The sequence below is a fragment of the Cygnus olor genome, chromosome 1, assembly GCF_009769625.2.
Source record: "Cygnus olor isolate bCygOlo1 chromosome 1, bCygOlo1.pri.v2, whole genome shotgun sequence".
NCBI classification, from domain to species: domain Eukaryota; kingdom Metazoa; phylum Chordata; class Aves; order Anseriformes; family Anatidae; genus Cygnus; species Cygnus olor.
This window is the reverse complement of record NC_049169.1, coordinates 186,136,757-186,159,786: the sequence shown is the minus strand read 5'-3', so window position 1 is coordinate 186,159,786 and position 23,030 is coordinate 186,136,757. Positions and strand designations below refer to the sequence as shown.

Below are 23,030 nucleotides of genomic sequence, written 5' to 3'. Positions count from 1 at the left end.
GTACAGATTGTCAGCTATGTGTCCGTGGGAACAGCTACAATGAAGAACTGATAACAGAGGATCTTCGGCTATGTATGCTCCCTTTTTCTCTGGAGCTGACTTTCCTCACTTCAATGTTTCATTAGCTAGATTCTGCCTTGCTAGCAGAGCAAGTCTATGTGGGCTATTTTACCACCAGTGTTTATCTCATGGCAGAAAGCTTCACCAAGTACATGTAAATTTATATACCCATACCCCAGAACTATAGAGTGGATTTTGCTTTAAGATTCTGTATATATTTGATTAGTAAAACTTATTTATTTTTCTCTTTACATCATTTTCAATCTGTTTTTGTTTTTGTCTTATGTAGAGTAAGCAACATGGGATTCTGTATCAGCTTAGTATCGTAATCTTCTGACAAAACCTCACAGAAACAAATACGAGTTGTGGTAGTTGCTCTTTAATAATAGTGTACAGCCAGTTGTCCACATAGATGGATATCTTAGTGTAAATATTTTGATGTGACTGTATGTTATTGAGAATTATTAGAGCGTATTGCATATGTATGTGCATGTGAGATGTTACGTTTGCATCTTATAGGTATTTGTGGAGTCAGTTCTAGTCTATGTTAGCATTTGCAGACGGTTTAATTTGGATCTAGTGTACTTAAATAGCTCTGGGCTGCCGGAAGGGTGTTTCTGTTTTGTCTGGCAACTCTGAATTTACTGTAAGTGGACCAGAAGTAAATAAATTCTCTGGTCTGACCTATGCAGGAGATCTGACTGATTATAGCAGTCCGTTGTGGCTCTTAAAACCTTTAAGCTCATTGTTTGGCAGTGTTGCTTGCAATTAGGTCCTAGAATGCATCTGTTCCTGGAGAAGCCAAAGTTTAGCAATGGCTCAGCCAGAGGGGTAGCTTGGAAGAATGTTATTCAATAAAATATAGTGCCTGTTGTAGGTGTTTGGAAATACCAATTAGCGCTTTTGGGAAAGCTATTTGACTATGTAATACCTATGAAAGTGTACCTTTGTTGTTGTTTTTTTTCCCCAATTAAAAAAAATATGATTTCTTTCACTTCTTTCCCCACCTAAACATCCATGCATTCATGTAGTCTCCTTTGTGTTGATTATAGTGATGGTGCGTGTCTATGGCGAGGCTCATCGCTGCATTGGTCAACTGAAGGTAGTGCTGTAGCCCCTACCATATTTCGCAAAATACACAAACACCGCACAGGTCAAACTTATGCTCCAAACTAGTGCCAGCCTAAGAGACCTGATGGAAATCTGGGGGGAAGGGTGAGGATGGGAGGACTTCACACCTTTTTCATCAGTAGCACAGTTTTAGATTGGTTTAAGTCAAACATGACAACACACCCCAAGTCAAATCTTTAATGTTACTGGAAGAGGAAGAAATATTCTGACATTCTTGGGGACGTTTCAGCTTTGGATTCTGTCCGTGCTGATGCTTGCAGTTCACTGAATTAGTCAGGAGCTAGTGATGACCTCCCTAGATTTGTGAGAGAGTTCAGGCAAGGTTCATGCATCAGTGACCTGCGTGAGGTGGCAGGATACCGTGTCACCGAGCGCTGCCGCTCCAGCGTGAGCTCCAATTCCACACCCAGGAGCACAGCTCCCCGCACCGTGGCCCCGAGGGCTCTGTGTCCCCCCCAGATCCCATGAGAGGCTTCAGAGCAGGTGGATCCCAGTTGCTTTTTAGGGTCGATGTTATCTATTCAACTAGGCTGTTAGAAAATTTAACTGCTACAGACTTACACATCACTTCATGTTCTACAGATTTACGCATCTTATTCAAATACTGGAATAAGCATCCCGTGACAGTGGATTGTTTTCAGTTATATGCCCTTTACCTTGGATTTCATTGCACAGCTCGGAAGCCAATCCAGAGGTGAAGAGGAAGGATCCCATTTTCCTCATTCAATCTATTGAAAGAAAAAGCACGGAGGAGGATGAGAGCTCATTTTAATAACTTTAAAAACATGGGTTTAGATTTTCAAAGCCTTTAATGATGCAGTAGACAAACAGCTATTAGGAGTTCGATCCTTACCCAGACTAGGCACTTAATAATCTACAAAGCAACTGTTAGAAATTTCAGGAGCTAAATACCTGTGAAAACCGAGCCAGTGGTGACTCAGTATCATTAATCATTTTAAGTGTAGTTAAAGGAACTGTAATTACCACTGTCTTTGCTAGGAAAACATTCAGTTTTAAGTGTGACATCTTTGTGTGCATTCTTCCCTGGGTAGTAAGCCTGAAATAATGTTGTTTTCTCAGCAAAATAGGAAGCAGATTTAAAGTTTTGTTTTGTACATTTTTTCACTGAATTGCAATTTCCATTCAAATCTAGCATGAGAGAAGTTTAGAGTAACGTTACCCTCTTAAACAGGTAGTATACATCATTTGCCTTTTTCTACAATAAGCAGGCAGCCGTGTCAGAACCTGTATTTCACAGAAAACCAAGACATTGTTTTCTAGGTTAGCGAGAAGGGACAGACTCTGAAGGATACAAAGGACCCAATTACGAAGGCTGCATGTGTTTAACCTTGCCTCTGTGAAGAAAAGGGTGCTTCTCTAGAGAAGCAGCAAGTCAAAGGATGCTGGAGCTCTATAACTCTATGGCCTGGGTCCAGGTGGGAACATTGCTATTGTAAAACCTTCACCACAGCAAGGGATAGCCCTTGCACAAGTGCTCATCCATTAAAACTTACTATGTTGAGGAAAAAAAAAATTACAGCAAAGAAAAACTCTGTAATTGAGTTCTCTCCTCCCACAGGTTACTTTGCAAGGTGAAACAGCATGTGCTACATGCTTATAGCAAAAAAGTTTTCTTCCATACACTTTAAAAACATTATGAAAATATTTTGTTCTTATGTGTTTCTTACATAAGTGTTTCTTGTGCGAGTGTTCTTCTGTAAGACCAGTAAGTTTTTTTTTTTGTATGTTTGTTTTTTAAGCAGAGTTTTAGCTCCTATCTATCAAGCATCGAAGCCTGCAGTTGTACAAGCATTACATAACAAACCCCTTACCTCCTGTCTCACTGCTGCTTGCTTGCCCAGGAGGTTTATACACAAGGGGATTTCAAAACTCCCTAAAACTTTCCCTTCAACAACTGCTTGGGATTGAGGTGTTTTTCTGGCATCACTTCTAAGAATTGAGGAAAATAATTTTGAGTAGCAACAGGAGAGCGAGATGGCAGAAGCTGTAACCCCAGGGTTGTCTGCATGTAATGAGCAAGGACTGGAGGGGATAACAGGCATGAGACAGAGTTCACTGTGAAATCTTATGGCCTGACTTTTCCTGACACTACCTCACTGCAGTCATTTATAGAGTTGTTGTGAGACAATTGGTGATTGGAGTCATGACGATTTTTGCAGGTAGCTGGCTGTGTTTTCTTCAGATATATAGAAGTATTCTCAAAAGGATGAAGGCGATTGACACCTAACTATTAAAGGTGTCAGGTGAGCTAAGAAGTGTCTGTTCGTGTGCACACTGTGTTTGTGAACTGCAGTCAGGGGAAGAAGAAGAATTTTTTGGTCAACCACTTGGCACGACTTCTTAGGTAATCCTGATTTTCTGAAGCATTTCTTCATCCTACCTTGAAACAAAAAAGAAGTTTAAAAAGTTATAGATGTTATCTAGCCGAGTAATCAGATCACTGCTCCAGCTAGAGGTAGTGCTTGCCTGAGCTACCTGAATCTGAACTGTGAATCTTTGGTAGCATTTCTCAGTAAAATGAGAAAAAAGCTGCTCCTCCCATAACAAACCAAGGCTCCTGCGTGCCAAGCACTTCACTTGTAGCAAAGACGTGATTCCTCTTCCAAAGAATGAGCAGTCTTGTTTGAAACGGTATGTGGCAATACGTGCAAGAGAAGTGCAGAAAGCTGATGCAGTGATACATACAATTTGATACTTCTGGATCATTTGAAAGAGCAGCAAAAACTGTCGATAGTTATCTGAAGTCGGCTAATCCTGATGTGAGCTCGGTTTCCCTGCTTTAACTGGCTAATTCCTTTGCAGGTGTTGTGACAGATAGCGGTTTTTTTGAATAATTCAGAGTGAATGTTTTATAGATAAAACCCATACAGGTGGAGGTGTTTATGCTACAGGGAGTGCATGTGCTGCCCCAGACCTGAGCCCGACTGGTCTGGCAGCCTCTTTGATAGCAGGCAGAGCATGACACCTGATAGGAAGGTGGAAGAGGCAGCAAATGTAGCACAGTCTGACCCACTGTCCACCTTACCATGATCTGTAATAGAGGGAAGTTGGCTGAAACTCTTCCAAAAGGTTTATTCTCATTTTACGAGGAAAGTAAAAAATCAGTTTCTAAGGTTGACGTTACTGGTGGAGCAAAGGGACGTAATCAGGAGGATATCTCTGTGCACAGTAATGAAGATGGTGAGGTGTGAGTGTCCAAATAGGTCAGTCAGAAAGGAAGAAGTGTTAATAATTAAAGACAAAACTAGAGAACGGAAAGGAAAGTTTAAAAAAAGAACAAGTAAGCAAGTAGCTTATCACAAGAACATCTTACTTTAAATCGGAGAGAGCTTTAGGAACTGCTGTGGTAGAATTAAGAGAAAGAAGACCTGTCTGTAAATGTATTTAGGATTCAGGAAAATGTTTGTGTTAAAAAATCACATTGCAAGAAGTGCATAAATAGACGCAGGAAGAACTGTCTGCTGAACAGTGGACTGGTGTTTGAGAGCAAATTGGAGCTACTGCACTGAAAATTCCTGCCCCTAATTAGATGTTCAATGGAAACATTATACAAATGCAGCATGGTATGGGAGGTATCTTGCAGAGAATGTTGAGCATTTCATTCTGCAAGGAAGACAAATTCAGGAAAACAAAAGGGTGTGATGTGGTTCACGTTTGGGCAGGGACGCCTAGGTTGTGGGATCAGTTGTGCCTCTGTGGGTAGGTGCAAGTGGCTCCTTCTCTGCTCCCTCTGCTCCTCGCAGCATCTCCGGCACTTCTCTGATGAAGGGCCTGGAACACAAGTCCTGTGAGGAGCCACTGAGGGCACTGGGGTTGTTTAATCTGGAGAAGAGGAGGCTCAGGGGAGACCTTATTGCTCTCTGCAACTGCCTGAAAGGAAGGTGTGGGGGGCTGGGGGTCGGCCTCTTCTCGCCAATAACTAGTGATAGGACTAGAGGGAATGGCCTCAAGTTGTGCCAGGGGAGGTTCAGGTTGGAAATGAGGAGACATTTCTTCTCAGAAAGAGCAGTCAGGCATTGGGACGGGTTGCCCAGGGAGGTGGTGGCGTCACCGTCCCTGGGGGCGTTCAAGGAAAGGTTGGACGTGGTGCTTAGGGACATGGTTTAGTGGGTGACATTGCTGGTAGGGGGGTGGTTGGAAAAGACCTCCAAGATAATCTGGTCCAACCTTAATGATTCTGTGTTTCTATTCTATGATTGTAAGGTCAGGAGCTTTTCCTAAAGCAGGTTCCCAGCCAGCTGCCTCCTGCCCACACTGGGGAGGAGGGGACAGGTTGGGGTGTTCCGTCATGGGGCCCTGAGAGAGGAGGAGGAATCCAGGCCTGAACCTCAGGGAATGCGGGCTAATGGGCAGTGCTGGAATGGGGATAGGAGAGGAGAAGCTGAGAAGTCTGATGATCTCAGCTGTAATAGCATGCAGTAATTGTTAGACATCCCTAGAGACCCTATAGAAACTCGCAATATCTAGTGATCAGCGTGCTCCAACCCTTCCCCTTCCTGCCTTGTACTTATCTGTCGTCTTGCAGGGCTTGCTGTGAGGATGGTGTAAGAGATAAAACTATGCTGTGGAAGGGAAGTGGAAGAGGCCCTGAGTATCACCCTCAGTTTTTGACTATTTTGGGGTTGAGTCTATGTATTCATTTTGTAATGAAATTTCCGAGAGGAAAAAAATGACAGCCACCTCTCCTGGCTTCTCTTTTTCCAAGGTCTGTGACCTGGTGCAAATCTTTTAGGCATAAAGTACCTCATGGAAATTATGCTTTGAGTGGGTGGTTGGGGTTCTGTCACTAATCTCGTCTCTGAAACAGGCACCCAAAATTAGAGGCGCTGTCAAGGGTGGTTTGGAAATTTCCTGCTTTCAAGAAATTCTGCAAAATTACGTCATGCTGGGATGTTTGGGGAGTAAGTTACATAATTTTATCTACAGTATAGATAGGGACTTGTAACAAAATTGAGAAGGAAATTAGTTTAAAGGATTATAATAACAGAAACCAGCTTGTTTGGGGATTGTGCCTGGAGACTGTAAGGTGAAGAGCATGGAGCAAATACTGCTCAGACTGTTCTTCACGCCTGCTGATCCCTGTAGGCTGTGCTTGGAGGATGCAGGCAGCATTTTGACCTGTGCAGCAGGATTTCTTGCGTCTGTGCTGCCTGAGTGCACGCCCCAGTGATAATTGTGAAGATTTCAAACTGGCTCACAGGACTGTGTGGTGTTAGCACATGTATGGGAGGTCTGGGTGAATGAAGAACCTGCAGAGTCCTAAGAGAACATCCCAGTTTGACAGCTCCAAAACAAATCAAGGAAAGGATAACAGTACTGTGAGTCTGGAAGGCATAATTCCAGCATTAACTAGTTAATCCTCCGTGAAATCCTTAGTAGGTAGTTATGATTTGTTATTTCCGGTAACAGCCTAAGTCACAAACTGCTTCTGATCCGTTCAATTACTCTCATGAATCCACTGAACAAACTGAGGATGGGAGCTGGGTGATACATGAATAATCCCAAATATTTTATGTGATTTTATCCAAATTGCCTTCTATCCTTTTTTTCCAGAAATACAGACGTGTGCTGTTTCTCTGTACGTATCTTTCCATTCCAACACAGTTTGCAATGTAAATATGTATTCTCTATGCATTGTTATTTACTGTCCTGCTTCTGCTTGTTTTGCTTTCCATCACTAGGTGGCAATATCTTAACAGTCAGTTACAAACAGAAGGCAAAACAAAATTGTGCAGCAAAAAAATATCGATACATAAAACTAAGGAGGATTTCTATTACTTTATTTATAGCATATCACGTTAAATCAGGTTTGCTTAATGAAATCTTATTTTGTGCAGTGCTTTCGTGACAATCTGTACTTTTAATTTGGACCCTAAAGTGTTTTACACTAAATTGTGTGACATTGTAGGTACTTAGAGTTCAGTTGATTTAGGTAACGATTTTGGTTTTCATTTTAACAGAGGATATTAGCAAAGTATGTGTGCAAGCTGCTTGTTAATGTTTAGCTTGAAACGTGTCATGTTATGCAACATGTAGTGGGGAAAACAAAAAAACCTTCCGAATATTTTAATGGAAGGAAAAAAGTTCATAAACTCAACAAATGCCAAGTTGAAGAAAAAAAAACTCACTACATATAAATATTGTGGTCTTTTTTCTGAGTAAATGTAAAAATATTATTTTTTATTATTATTATTATTTTTTATTTCTGGCTCACATGTGGGCTTATCAGTTCACAATTTGTACAAAGATGGGTTTTTTTGTGTGTGTGGTTTTTTCCCCCTTCTGAAACCAGTGGGAGGAAATCAGGTACCTAAATGTAGGTGTCCAGCAGAAAGCCTCCAACTACTGCTTCCGAAGGCTGTGGACCTAATGTAGATCTTATATTTGCCAGTCTCAGTGAATAGCTCACATGCCTCAGGGTACCTAAAATGGCACTAGACGCCTATATTTAGGCACCTGAATGCCATCCCATTATGACCAGCATCCATCTGAATGCCAGTGCAGTCTTTTGTAGAGAGGTTCCAAGTAGTTTATAAAAGAAGGGAATGTGAAATCACGAATGCAATGCAATATAACCCAGGATATGATAATATAATAGATACCTTTTTGGTTTGATCTGTTATGTGTGTTCTGTACTGGAACCCTGTCGGTCTGGAAATCATTCTTTGTAGGCTTGCTGTATTTTGTGCGGAAGAACTAGACCATGGCAAAAACACAGAAATGCTAATACGCAGTCCTTACTATCTCCTTTGGGAAAGAACTCCAGCAAGCCAAACTTTTATACAAGCTATACCAATGTAAATCCAACTGATTCCATGGAAATCAGAGGCACAGGCGTACTTCAGCACACAGCACTATCTAGCAAGAAGGACAAAGCGTTTGACCCAAATTAAGGAGGAAAAGCTGTATGAGTTGGAGAAGCTGTAGAAAATCAAAAAGAGTGTTAAAACTTCCAATAGTTCAGTAAAGCTAGCGTTGGCTTTGGGATCTGTGTCTACATCTCTGCCTTGAAGCTGCGGGGAGCTGAGCAGGAGCAGAATGACTGACACCTAGCAAAGAGAGAAGCAAGGCATTAAGCACAAACTAGGCCAAAAAAAAATAATTAAAAGTCTTTTGCTTATGCTCTTTGCTGGATTAGGGGTGAAGTGCGCCGTATCTTCCAGAATCACACTGTAGGAGAGGCTGGATGATAGAGATGGGTAACTGCAGACTGAAGAGTGGCTTTGCACTGTTAGCAGGTATTTGTGCACTTGTAAATACAGTCGCTACCTGCTATGTAAGGTAAAAGACATATTCTGTTTGCAACAAATAAGGAACCCACTGTTCCACTTTGTTTCTACAACTAGAAGAAAACCAGTTTGTGAGCACTAGGAAAGAGAGCAGCATAAATACAAAATCCGAGTGTAGTCTGTACTTGCTTTGTTACTGTCATCACCCATTTAGAGGCTTCAGCTACTCTTTGCATTTAACTTCAGATTTTGAAGAGTTCAGGTTGCAAAAGCCAATCAGATCTTTTCATACCAAACCAAAATGAGCTCTGAAAACTTGTACAAGGACTGTGCTGTATTCATATCGCCGTATGCTTTTTTAAGGATGCCTGCAAGCAGCGCTCAGAACATAGAGGACTAAAGTGCCTGCATTGCTGTTATAAATAGTAGTCACAGAAAAAAATGAACAAAATGGGTACCTATACTGCCAAATATTGAGAATCTAAATAAAGTGCCTGATTTACCAAAGTAGCTACCCTAAGTATCATGTGTAGATAGTGAAGAGAAATGGGCTGTTTGGGAAAGTAATTGTGCTCTGTACTGGAACTCTTGGGAATGCTTGAGTCATGCTGAAGGCACTCACCTCCCAATGTAGGCATCTAAATTGGATGCCTTAAGATAGATATTGTGAGCACCTCCAGCACTATGTATTCTTCTTATTTTCTTTTCTTTGCTTGAGTGAAGGTTTTGGAAGGCTATTTCTCAGACGTTTTGCAGTGAAAATAGCTTTTCATGCTGTGTGCTGGTCACAAAAACACTTCCGACCATGGTGACAAGCAACTTCTCCCAACCTGGTTTTTCCATAGCTGGGGCATGGAAATTACATAGACTTTGTTCCGCCACAGACGGATATAATCCAGGAATCCACAACTCCTGGATATGTTCTACCTCTGATCTCAGAAGGCAGATGAGAGAACAGATGGGGGACTGCATGTCACAAGAGCTGAGTTTGAGTTACGTGGAAATGTTTGTAATTGAAGCAATGCTTCTGCTATCTTGGTAATCAGCAGGTGCTTCATCATGGTAGGCTTTGTGTTTTGGATCTTTGATTTGTTACTTAGGTGCAAAAAATGTTATATTATCATTAACTTACAAACTCCCATGTAGCCATATCATAAATCAAATACGTAAAACTCTAGTATTCATCATTAGAAAGCTTATTACACTGACAGATTTTGTATACTTATACCAGACTATTCTCCACAAGCTGAAGTACGTAATTGAATTTTGAATATCATAAAGTCAACAAGAATTAAAGCAGAAGCTGTATTACTTCAAAACTTGTTAGTCTTGCCAGCCTCCCTAGAACAAGTTTTGAGCATTACATTGGAACGGTGCCGTTTCTGCCATTTCTCTGTGTTATACCTGTTTTGGGAGTGTTTCCAAGATGTGACCAAAACCATTATCAGGGGGGCAATTTTGCCTCGTGTAGGTCATCAGACTGATGAGTTGTAAACATTGCTCTGTGGGACTGAAAGCAGTTATTTAGGCTGTACTTTTGTACACACACAATTGTGAGATCAGGAAGCATAATGTGAAAGATGCATTCTATATGAACTCTTACAGACAAAGCCAAAAATGCACAATCTAAGAGTGGTGGCATTTCTCTTTAACATGCTTTGTCTAAAGACATCCATTAAGTTGTTAAATATTTCACTACAATAATGCGTTTTGAGAGGAAATGTATTATTCAGAAAGAATACTGTAAGGTGAAATCGGTGAGATTCTGTATTGTGTATTAATGTGGTGATATGATGTTAAAAGAAGATTATTATGTATGAAATGGAATTTGTCTCAAAATCACTTTGGAAGAAGTCAGTAAAAAGGTGCTAGGGGATAGTGCTGCCATTCCAAGACAGAAGGCTGAACATAGGCATCCTTTTTAATATTACTACATAGGGAAATGCAAGTAGGCATTGGGTGACGCCTTAATGTCCCAGACACAAATTGTACTTACTGATGTCAAACCCAACTTTGGATGGGACAGCCCGTGTACGTCTGCAGCAGATGATTTAAAGCCCAGAGATCATGCAGCATCGCACTGTGTCCGACCAGTCACCCATCTCGCCTGGCAATCCCCTCCCAACAGGAGCAGAAGAAGAAGATGCTATTTGGGAAGAGCGCACACGAGCGTAGCCACTTTGTGCAGCCGTACCCTCTCATGTTCCCCAGCACGTGCCTTTGGTGTGTTAGGGGTGTCAGAGGGAAGTACGTACCTGCCTGGTCCTTTATAGACCTGAATTTCTGCTTTTTTTATGAGATTTTGAAACTGCAGGTGCTTTCTCCTTCTGCGACCTCCAGTGGCAGCAAGTTCTAGAAGCTCATGACTTCCTGAAGAAAGAAAAACTTTATTTTGTCTGATTTAAGTTGATCTCCCAGTCATCTCATTGAATGCTCCACTGTTCTTATGGAAGAGGACTGCAGAGTGTACTGGATGTGTCACCTTTGCATCTTTAGTGAAGAAACTTGCAGCTTGGATGTCGGAGTGTAGAACTATGGTGAGCACTATCAAAAGTTCAGCAGAGTAAGAATGTGTGAAGGAATTAAAAGCCAATGGTTGAGCGTCCTTGGCCATTTAAAATTTTTAGACCAGAGCACAGATTTTTAAGTGTCCAGTATTCAGTGAGGATGAAAAGAAGATACAACCACTAACTAAGAGAGAATGCCTTGCCTATGTTTTCAATAAGAACCGTGCCTTAACTAGAGGAACAACAGTAGGAGGCATAATACCAAAAAAATATATCAATTATGAGGTGAAAGCAGAACAGAAAATCTTCAAATTCTTGTTAAAAATCACATAACGTCCCCTTCATAATAATAGAAGAGCAACCATATGAAGTTGCTGATCAGGTATTAATTTTTTAATTGAATCTATCAAAAGACAGATTCTGCCTGGTAGATACAAACCACAGAATTCGTAAGGAAAAAATGATCCACACCAACAGAAGGACCACTTGACCACAGCCATGTTTAAGGCTTTGAAACAAAACTTGGTGGGATTATAATTAAGGTTGTGAGTTTAAATGAAAATCAGAAAAAAATGCAGTAGGGATTTTGTAAAGATAAATATTTGCAAATTGACCTTGTATCTTTATTTTCAGGGGAAAAAAAAGTGATAAAATCAATGTATCAGAGGTCTTCAGAAATGCATTTCATGCGGCACCACAAAGGAAATCCTTGCCTAAATACTCAAACACAGGAATTAATGCAGCACTGGGTGGGGGGAGCCATGACAGGGCTCTCAGAAAAAGAAATTGAGGGCCCAGACCGACAGAAAGGGGACGATGTTTTTACCAGTATAGGGAGGAAGAGCTGATCAGATCTCTCTGATTGATGCTGAGATCACACCTGAATGCTCTGAACATTTCTGATTATCTGTGTTCAAGATGGGGAGTAAACTGGTTTTGATGAAACTTAGACTAGGAATTGAAAGAAGGTTTATAAAGTGAGCTCCCACAACAGCCTGCCTTTACTGGGGACACAAAACCTTATCTCCAGATGTGTTGTGTTTACAAGAGCCATTTAGCATATTTTCAGTGAGAACAACAAGAACTTGGACTCGGTGACTCTTGTGCGCCTCAGCTTTCAGTCCAAAGATAAAATATTGTGCACACTGAAACTAAAAATAATGTGTAAATATAACCACTGGCAAAGTTTTTTGAAGAATCAGCAGCAGACAAGCTACATTTTGGCTCAGATACTGTAATTATGATATGATGCAGGAAATTTATTCCACAAAGTGAGAAAAGAAGTGCTGTTACTCCCAGAAAATAGTGTCTTGAAGGATGATACTGACAATATATGAAACAAACAAAAAATATTTGGGGAAGAGATGCTTGTTGTTTTTCTTTATTGTCATTAAGATGCGCATAGTTGTGTGCTGTGATTATTAGAAATAAAACCTTAAGAATGTGGGAATAGCAATTAAATATTTTGTAGGAAATACAGAGAGGTTAACAAGCAGTGAATTGCCTCTGCCTCATTTTCTTATATTAATTCAGCTTGCCCTCCTTTCTTTAAAATATAAGCATTATTCAAGATAAAAATGACATCAAACTGAGAATTTTCTGTGGCTCTTTTGGAGATGAATAGCAAGCAGGGAGCTGCCTTTTTTATTTGCCATCATGAATTCAGCTTGCTGTCTCTCATCTTTTGTTTTTTTTTAAAAAAAAAAAGTCGAGAAAAAATGACATGTTTTTCTGTCACCAAAGCAGAACCAGGCAGCCTAAAAACCTTGGGTTTAGTGCTCTGGAAGTGCTTCTCTTGTGCAACTGGGCTGACGGATTGCCTTTTTTTTTTCTTTTTTTTTTTTTTTTCTTTAACGTCACTGCAATCAGATCTATGGGCGCAGCGCTGCTTTACCGCAGCGTGATGCAGTTGTGTACAGTTCAGCGTGCTCCTGCTGGAAGCGGGCGGAAGGAGAGCAGCTGACCAGAGCATGCGGAGGATATTCATTAGAGGTTGTTTTTTTTTTGTTTTGTTTTTTTCCTAAAGTGAAACAGTCCGCGTGAGATTCCTACAGCTGCGGAAGAGACGTGTTCAGAGGGGCTTCGAGCCGATCCTGTGTTTGCGAGAGGAGGTGCAGACGTGCAGGCTGTCAGCTTCTGATGGAAAAAAGCTTCAGACAGGCAGACTGCACGTTATTCAAAGCACAGCTCAGGCACCCTTCAAGAAGACACTCTCGCTGTGCTTATGGAACAAGTGCTGGGGTCCTGCACATGCCTTAACCGACCGGGAGAGATTTGCCCAGTTGAGGAGTGGAATAAATGAAAACCCACATTGAGGGGTCGGGGGAATAAAATCCTCCGCAGATACAATTAACTACAAGCCCCGAAGGAAGAGCAAAGGACAAAACCTCATGGTGTGTTTTTGTTGTTGTTGTTGTTGAGCTTTTTTTTATTTTTTTTAAATGAGCTTACCTACCATGAACGGAAGAAGTGGATCTGCGGAGACTTCATTTCCTCCTCTGACCCCTCGTTTACATCACTAACTGGTGACAGTCACATCTACATACATAGTACCTGCCACTTCAGCTGCTCAGAATTATAGAAGCCTCTTTGTATGCAGCAGACATGGCTAGCCAGCAGGATTCAGGCTTCTTTGAAATCAGTATCAAATATTTACTGAAATCCTGGAGCAATAGTGAGTAGCAGAAGAGTAATCTTTTCATATTACGCATTGCTTGGTAAATAGCTAGGATAACCTAAGGGATGAGATCTTAATAATTTTGTATGTTTGTGTTATATAAACCAAATAATTTTTTTGCTTTTGTCAGGTCTAAAAAATCAGAGTGTCAGAGATTTCAATAGGTTTCATTAACTGCAAAGACTGTAATGAGATTATACTAGATTTTGCTTGATTGAATTCTGAAGTTAGGCTGCTTTCTGGCTCTCTCTGATAGTACATTGCAGGGAGTGCATTCCAAACAGCATTTCCTGCCTACATGTTTATTTGATTTGTTCAGGCTTTATCTAAATATTTTTGAAAATGCTGCTTAATCACAAGGGTGTGGCATTGCTCAGAAGTTGGGTTTTATTAATCGTGCACCAAGGACAAAAATATGATGGTTATACTTAGGTCTGAAAGCCATTATATTAATGTGATAAGACGCCAAACATCGGTTACTTATAGCTGTTCTTCCCATCCTCTGTGCTTTATTTCAGAATATTATGCAATATTTCCATCCAGAAAGAATCCATCTGTTTATCTAATCCAAGCTGGGTTATACAGAATGTAAACAAATGGCATTTTGGTCTTCCTTGCTCTTTTCAGTATTGCTGTTCCTGATGTCTATTGCTGTTTAAATCAATCACTCTTCTGATTTTTAGCTATATTATATAATAAAGATTTCTGAATAAAATTTAGTGCTTACAAATATATTCAGATTAGGTAAGGCCATGGGATAACTCTGTCAGAAATTTGCTTTTTAATTTAAGATACACAAACAGTATATTCCTTTTCCATCTAAGCTTGCATTAACAGTGCTAGATCTCCATAATTAACTGTTTTACAAAGATAGAAGACAATGTCTCTGGAAAAATCCAACTTGGTTACGTATGCAGTAAGGTTCTGATCATCCCACTATCTATAATTTAATAACTTCTGCATAAGAGACTAGTATTTTAAAATCCTGTGTTATAAAAAAAATGCAATATCTGCTTCATGCAAGGCATGTATCTGAATACCTGCAAAGAAATAAAAATAACTATTAGATATGTGTCATACTAGGCTTGTCTTCATTACATGATATCCATAGAAACTGTATTTTTCCAGGTCATTTGTAACCTCAGTAACACTGTAGTGCTTGTCTGAATCTGTTTTTCTACAAGTGTGAAGCCACCAGGGAATAATGCTATTACCTAAACAGCATTGCTTATCTGCCCTACTTCTAAAACATTTTGTGCATAATTCAAGTCAGTATCACAAGAATGGGAAGGGAATTTTGTGATTTAGTCACCTTTTTGGACTAATCTTAGTTACTGAAAGCCTAAGTGTGTATTGTGATAACACATGTACTATAACAAGCTAGTCCCAGTTTATGACTGAAGACAAACAAGTCACTTGCATGGTGCAGAAATCAAATCAGTTCTGTCATTATTTTTACAGTATATTACTGTAACTTTAAGACTGAGTAAAACCAGCACACAAGACTATAAAAAATATCATGGAAAGAAGTATAGCATTTTAATTAATATATATATTTTTATTCTTCTACACTAAAGTATATTGAAAATATTGCAAGACAGTAAAGATGTTTCTAGTCTGAAATAAGAAGTCCCTAAAGGACATTCTGTTTTAGAAAAATGGAAATGTTATATGAGTAATTGGTATTTCTGACACACCTTTAGCTGATAAACATGCTTTCTACTGTATTTGAATAAACAGTAAGAGGAAATATAATAAATTAATCCAGATTGACTTAAACTTGTTGCCAATTTTTTTTTTTGGTGCTTTCAGTCTGGAAGGCTGTGTTCATAAATCTGTACATATCCTTTCTAGCTGAAAAACAAACAATTTGATAAGAAGACGGCAGGGAGTTCAAAAGACCTAGGGCTTTCTTCAGCTCTGTTCTGTGTTGGGTGGAGCAGAAGAAAACACTTCCCTTGCTTGAGAAACGGCTGCGAAGCCTGCACATGCATGCACAGGAACATGTTTTGCAGAGAATAGGTGCTGTGTCTGCATACCCAAGAGCAGAAGTAAGCCATAAATTATGCCGGGGCATTTACCTAATAGGAAGAGGTCTAACATACTGTTAAAAAAATAATAATAATAAAAAAAAAAAGTATAGGTGGTACAGCATACATCTTGCTCAAATCTATGTATGTTTTTGTAAATTAGCACCTTACCACAGAGGCTATAAGTAGTGTTTATCCTTCCCGGGCTTTATAGTCCAGCTGAAACCAGTCCTTTCTGTTCATTCATGTTTTAAGGTATACAGAGCAGTAATATTTTCTGATCAATTTCCAGCCGCACCCATGGTTTGTTCCATACCATGAAATGTACTCAGATATTCCTTCTGGGTTGACAATTTGCTCAGATTTTTCTCTCTAAGGTCTTCTGGAAAGTAGCATTCTTGTCCTACGGGGCAGGATTTCAATTCATTGCCACAGAGCACTTGCAGACGTGTTCACCTAGGATGCTTCTTTGTTTGTCACGTTCATCAACCAGTTAAGGAGACAGCTAATTGATGTGCACTGGAGTCAGTTCGTTCTAGGTACCTGTTAACTATTGTCATCTGGATGATGCAGTGAGTAGTGTTCTCAGTAAGCATGCACTCTTCTCCCTAGGGGACAGAAAAGCAGAGTCATAGTCTGGCCTTTGAATCATCCCACCAAACCGAGAGACCTCAAAACACTCCTGCGTGCAGCTCCCAAAACAGACTTTTGCTCTGCAGATGTCAATAAGATATCGTGCACGTCATGAAGGTCTGGAAAATATTCCTGTGATGTGTTGGAGATGGGAGCAGAACTGGGAGTCTCTGGCTGGAAAATAAGAATAATCTTTTTTTTTCTTTTTTAAACTGATACCATTTGTGGTCTGAGGTTTTCTTAAAAATACAAGTGCTTTTGATCAACACTGTTTTAGTCAACAAATGCATTACTCATTTATATTACTTCTTTTTGAAAATACTGCTAAAATGGCCATGCTCACTCCAGGTGAGCTGTACTCACTTAAGCGCACCCAAGGTTAGTAGGGTGACAGGAATAAAATAGGGCTCACCAAAATTGGGGCAATTAAAAGTCTTCTTAGATGTCTGTTATGGAAATATCATAAAATAGGTTTTAAAAAAAGAAAAAGATTTGTAATTTATTTGAAGAATAGCATATGTATCCAAAACTTCAGCATTCAAATCTGCTCTTTCCTTAGACTCTTTTTACTTTTTGAATGATTCGGCTGGTTTTATTTAATCTGAATTTAATTTGGAAATGCATTTTTCAAATTCATAATTTCAAAAAAAAAAAACCAACATCTCAACAGAAGTTTAAAAGTAAAAGCTACAATAAGCTAGAATAACATCAGGATAAACTGTGGGAAATTCTATAATAAACTCCATTTTTTGCAGTTTCTAGATTAGACCTGCAATTAAGTTTATTGTTCCTTTCTTGGAGGAAAGCATGCTGTGGAATACTCAAGATCATACAGGTAGATGGCTCACTTGTGTTCTCACAAGTCAGCTGCTACGTGGGCTGGTAGAAATTGCATTGCATTGTCTCCCAGTTCCCAGAGATAGATTTAAAGGTGACTTGTTGTATAATGAGACGAGAGGGCACATGTTGCATAGGGAACATTTTAATTTTATTTGCTGCTTCTCCTAGAACGGGGTTATCTTCAGGGTGATATTTCTGAGGATGACAACACTTGTTTCTCAGCGATTTGGAATTATCTACCTTTGAATGTTAAGATGTTTTTTTTTCAGTGGCCTTGCATGTAATTCAAGTTACAAATAAGACCTTTTTCAGTATTAGGACTTCACATCTGTTTTGCATGGCCTATACTTCCAGCAACCACACATCCAAATCAAAATCCTCACACCACAAACCCATTGCTCCATCCTCCTCCTATCCACCCACCTCTTTGTGGCCCCGCATGCCCAGTCCCTACCACAGCGGCTGGCAGAAGGCACTCGGTAGCTTCAGAGACAGCTTGACCCTGGGACACACAGGCATCAGCTATTGCCTGCATGGCTCAAACATGGCAGCATCCAGGAATGGCCCCAGGAGGACCAGTGGCTGGTCACGTACTGAGATGAACGCAGTGCTCACATCCACACAAGTTGTTTTGTCAGAAGAGCATAAGATGCCAGAGAAACTCCTCGATGGCCCCTGTGCCTCCCGTGAGCTTGTTGGCTGCCAAATGGGCAGCCATGCTCTGTGCAGCTCTTGAAAAGATGTTTCTGCTACATCAGCAGTGGAAATTAATGGCACTTAGTCCTTCATTAAATGGATATAAAACATTTAGCAATAAAATTCACCATTTTTACAGACAATGTGCATGAAGCGCGGTGTCCATGAGCAAGAGAGAAAGGAGGACAGTGGGGAGGTTCTTAGGGAAAAGTCTGCCCTTTGAGTAAACACCATGGTGCACTACTATTTTGGTATTTTAATAAGATGTTATTGTGCAGGGTGATGATAGCAGCTGTTTTGTGGGGGGTCAGTTATCTACAGGCAAACACTGACCTTCCTGGAGCTGAAAGTGCTAAGCACACCATAGACAACCTAGTGAATGCAGCAGGATACCAAGGGAGAGACAAGGCTGCTTCATGTTACTCGCTGCCTGCTTAAGCAAACGTACGTCTGTACATCTGCTGAACAAGAAGCACCCACCCTTCTTCTCTGCCATCCCTCTTGCTGTGGCACTTGCTTTTGCACTCCCCAAGGAGCTGGTTCAAGGAGCAAACACCCTGTAAGGGAGGGATTCGCGCTCACCTGAAGCTGGTGGGTGACCAGGGGCTTGGGAAGGCTGGGATGGGCGGCTGCGGTAAGCAGGAGGTAAGCAGGAGGGCAGGCTGGTGCCAACTGGGATACAGCAGCCCGGACAGGGGCTGTGCTTGGACCTTCTTTCTCCTCTTGCTTGCTGCTGAGGTCTCACTCCAACACACTTGCACAACACCAGCCACTTCCACAGCCCTGTCTTTAGAGAGCCCTGGGATGAAGGTTAGCATCTGCTCCAGCCTTGGCATGTGACTCTGCCTTGGACAATGGGCGCTGTTAATTTAAGCTTTCTTGCTAAATAGAGGGAGCTGATTGCTCTGTGCACTGAGCCTGGAATTAGGGAGCTTAGTATATTCTTCAGCTTCAAGTAGTCAGCGATTGTCAGCAGAGAAGTGACATGCTTAATAGTGCTCACTGTTGTGTCCCAGTACAACTTTGAGCTTATCTTCAGATCTGATCCTCTCCCTATAGAGCTACAGGAAAAGGTATTAAAACAGAGTGTTTGTTTGGGCTGCTTGTGTTCTGGTTGTTGCCCATTTTAGAACTTGTGTTTTGACGTGGTTCCTCCGAGAAGTAAGGAAAAATGGAAGTTTTATGACTTTGGGGACTTGAGAACTCTTAAAAAAGGATTTGTGTTTATTTTGATGTTTGCTATTCTCTTCAGGACCTTCCAGAATTGTTTCTACCATATTAGGAGAAGAAAAGGATGCGAGAATCAGAAATGCTCTATTGCAAAATTCAGTTTATTTACAGAGTGAGTTCACTTGCCTTTAGGAACTCTGGATTATTGTTGTAAGCGTCTATAAGTAGACTGAGTGAAATCTTAGTGCATAAATTTTTGTGGCTAAAGGGTAGTCCTCATCTCAAAACATAAAATACTCTGGAAACTGGGCATAAACAAGGCATAGATAATCACTGGGAGATATTTCAAGAAAATTCTAATAATTTTATTTGTAGTAAACCCAAAACAATTCTGTTACACTATTAGTATCCTCTTCGAGTGATTAATTTGTGATATCTGATGTTGCAGTACTGTTGGTTTATCAAACTACCGGCAGGGTTTTTGTTTATTTGTTTGTTTGTTATTTTTCCCAGTTGAACTAGCTACTACTGAGAAGCACCAGGGAAAGAACTAACATATCTTGTGGTTTTCCTTACGCATATAAAACAACACTGAATAAGTTTTGGTATCTGAAGGGAGGTGATGATATGCAGGTTACTGTAGGTGTATGAAGCACACAAAAATGTCCATTGTTTAGTAGTGGGGAATGTTTTCATTAGCATAAACCAAAATGCTATTTAACATTCCCTTTGCATCTCAGTCACTTCTGATCCACTCATTTCATTAATACTTTAATCATTCTTCTATATGTTTACATTGTGGGTAGTAGGAAAAAGTCTCTGCACCTCCAGAATCATGACTGCTTGTGCTTGTCCAGCTTTATTTTCTTTATTCATTCCTGAGCTTTGAAAATGATTAGTAGGTGCTCTTGCATGTCAGAATTGGTAGCCCTACAGACTAAATTCCTGCAGGTGCTGAACCCACGATGGGCAGGTGTGGATTTGCAGGCGCTGTGCCTGTGAGGATGAGTCCCATCCCAGCCTCTTGTCCCTGTCCCCATGCTTCCACCCCTTCTCTGCCAGCCTAACTGGCTGTAGAGCTGATATCCTGTCAGCTAAACTCCCTAAAATGGTGTAGATGCTGGTGTCAGCTTGAGGATGGGGATGTGGATACATGGCTAGGAGCAGGAGGCAGTTTTGGCTGATTTCCTGCTATTAGATCAGTTGAGCTGGTAAAACATATTTACAATAACAGTGACACCTCTACCTGTGCCTACTTCTGAACATCAGAGCTCGTTCCTTCTCCAGACCAGTCTATCTTTTGCATCCCTCTCTCCTCTGCTTCAAAGCATCAGCAGTGAAGTTGTTGCTGTTGTTGTTTTGGTGATAAATTAGGGCTGCAGAATAATTTCAGAGGTAGGTAGCTGAATTATTTGTGAGTAGGTGATTTTTCATTCACTGCAGTTACCTGAATCAATTGTCCATAGAAAGAAAATCCCTTCTCCTTTAATATACGTCCCTCTCAATCATCCAGTCCTCTGTCTATTGCTTCAGCTAAAAGGAATACTTAGTATTATGTTCAAACTTCACAACAGCTCTTGCAGCCAGATATTGCCAGTTCTTATACTGTTTATATTTTTGAAGAATGGAAGTGGAAAGAAGTTCAATAGTATGACAAAGCAGGGCAAGACATCTGCCAACAGGCTCATCAGCCCCCTGAGAGCCTGAACCTAGGACTGACAGGGGAGGGAGATTACAAACCACGGTGCAGTTAGTGGGAAGCAAGGGGTGCAGGGCAACGGGAACAAGAGAGACCTCAGGAACTGTAAAACAGGATGAAGGGACACCCACCTAAAGTATATGTACACAAATACATGCACTCTGGAAAAAAAGTAGCAGGAACTGGTTAACATCTCACACATCTGGAGTGCTGTGATGGATGGATACAGGCTCTTCAGGAAACATCTGCAGGAAGATGATGGGGGCTGCTGTCTTAATGAAGAAGCTCCTCATCAGTATGGAGTTCTTCTGTGGGATGGGTGGATGACAGTGCTTGAGAGTTTGTGGGTCAGGATCAGAAAGGAGGACTTTAAGGGTGACGCGATGGAGGGAACCTGTTACAGGCCACCTGATGAGGGTGAGGAAATGGGCAAAACGTTTTTTAAACAACTGTAGGAAGTCAGTGGATTGCAGACACTGGTTCACGTGGTGTCTACTGGAAGTGCAACTTTGTGGGACACAAACAGTGAAGTAGGTTCTTCGGGAGTGTTGGGAAAAACTTCCTGATACAGGTTGGACCAACCTGATCACCAACCTGGTGATGTGTGGCTGGATCTGCTGTCCACTAACAAGGAAGAACTGGCTGGAGTACAGGATCCTGAGGAAAGTGAAGAAAGAGTGTGACAAAATATAGACCATGGACTTGAGGAGAATAGATTTCAGTCAGGTCCCATGGGAGGCAACTCTGACTGCCAAAGGAGCTCAGGAAAGCTGGCAGGTCTTTGAGGACAACATCTTCCAAGTGCAAGAGTGGGACACCCCAATCCTCAGAAAAACAAGCAGATGTATGAGGAGACCGGCTTGGCTTATCAGGTACTTCATGGCTGAGCTCCAATGCAAAAAAGGCAGTAAATTGGAGGTGGAAGCAGGGATTGGCTACAAAGAAGGAATTTATGCACATTGCCCAGGCACGCAGGGATGGTGCTTAGAAACTTAAAGCTCAATTGGATGTAAGAATTTCAAGGAGTATCAAGGGCAGCATGAAGCACTCTACAACTACCTGAAAGGAAGGTGTGGGGAGCTGGGGGTCGGCCTCTTCTCACAGGTGACTCGTGATAGGACTAGAGGGAATGGCCTCAAGTTGTGCCAGGGGAGGTTCAGGTTGGAAATGAGGAGACATTTCTTCTCAGAAAGAGCAGTCGGGCACTGGGACGGGTTGCCCAGGGAGGTGGTGGCATCACCGTCCCTGGGGGTGTTCAAGGAAAGGTTGGACGTGGTGCTTAGGGACATGGTTTAGTGGGTGACATTGGTGGCAGGGGGGTGGTTGGACCAGATGATCTTGGAGGTCTTGTCCAACCTTAATGATTCTATGATTCTAACAATGAATTTCTCTTGATTCATTTGTGGCAACAGGCTGAACAAGGAAAATGTGGCCCCATCACTGAATGGGGCAAGAGATGTAGTGACAGCAGATGCTGAGGTGTTCAGTGCCTTCTTTACCTCTGTCTTCACCAGCAAGGTGAAGGCCCGTGCCTGCCAGCTGCTGGAGTGCCCACAATATGGCACTTGTGATACAGGGAAAGGCAGGGCTTGTGCAAGTCCAGGGATCAGGAGTACAGGTTCCTTGCAGGAGCTACAGAGAAGGCTGGCAATTCCATAAATGCTTAGGGTCTTCTGTATATTTCAAATTACGGTCACATTCAAAACTTTCCTATTGACAGCAGACAGCAGAGCCTGCTGAAGCAAGTGGCTGAATGAAAACACATCTGAGAAACACGGGCTTCATAGTTCGCTTTCAGCCAAGTAACAGTGGCGTCACTAAGCTGTCGAAAGCTGCTTGCTTCCTCCTCTACATGAGGTACAGAGATCACAAATACAGCGAGACCACCACCAACGCTGATGTTAGTGCACAGATAACAAGGCCATTGGTGCAGTTATAGGGCCACCTGGGAGAGTCAGCTTTTCCACAGCTCAGCAGGGAGATTTTGGGGTGCTTTTCAGGCCACTAGTTTGAAGAGAAATCTGATTGTTGTTTTGTAAATCCTGTGGGGTCACTGTAGTGACCCACATGCCTTGTCTCCTGGGGAATGTATCCCTGATAAGGAACTTAATTACGTGGTTGCAGCCTTAGCAGAAGTTTCAGACATGAACCCTTTCGACAGAAACACCATCTGATCTTTATCTTGAATACATTTCTGCATTTTCAGAAATTTGCTATCATCAAATGCAGCACTAACACATAAAGTAGAGAGGCGACTGTGGTCTTCACTAGTTGGTAAGGGAGCTGGAAAACGTGATTGCTGTATCGTTAAAATATGAGGATGTTAGATGCGTTAGT

The 23,030-nt window shown here is 41.3% G+C and overlaps 1 protein-coding gene across 1 annotated transcript in view; it reads left to right on the top strand.

Moving 5' to 3' along the window:
• Positions 1-23,030, top strand: part of FRY (FRY microtubule binding protein) — a 190,133-nt gene that overhangs the window by 12,391 nt on the left and 154,712 nt on the right.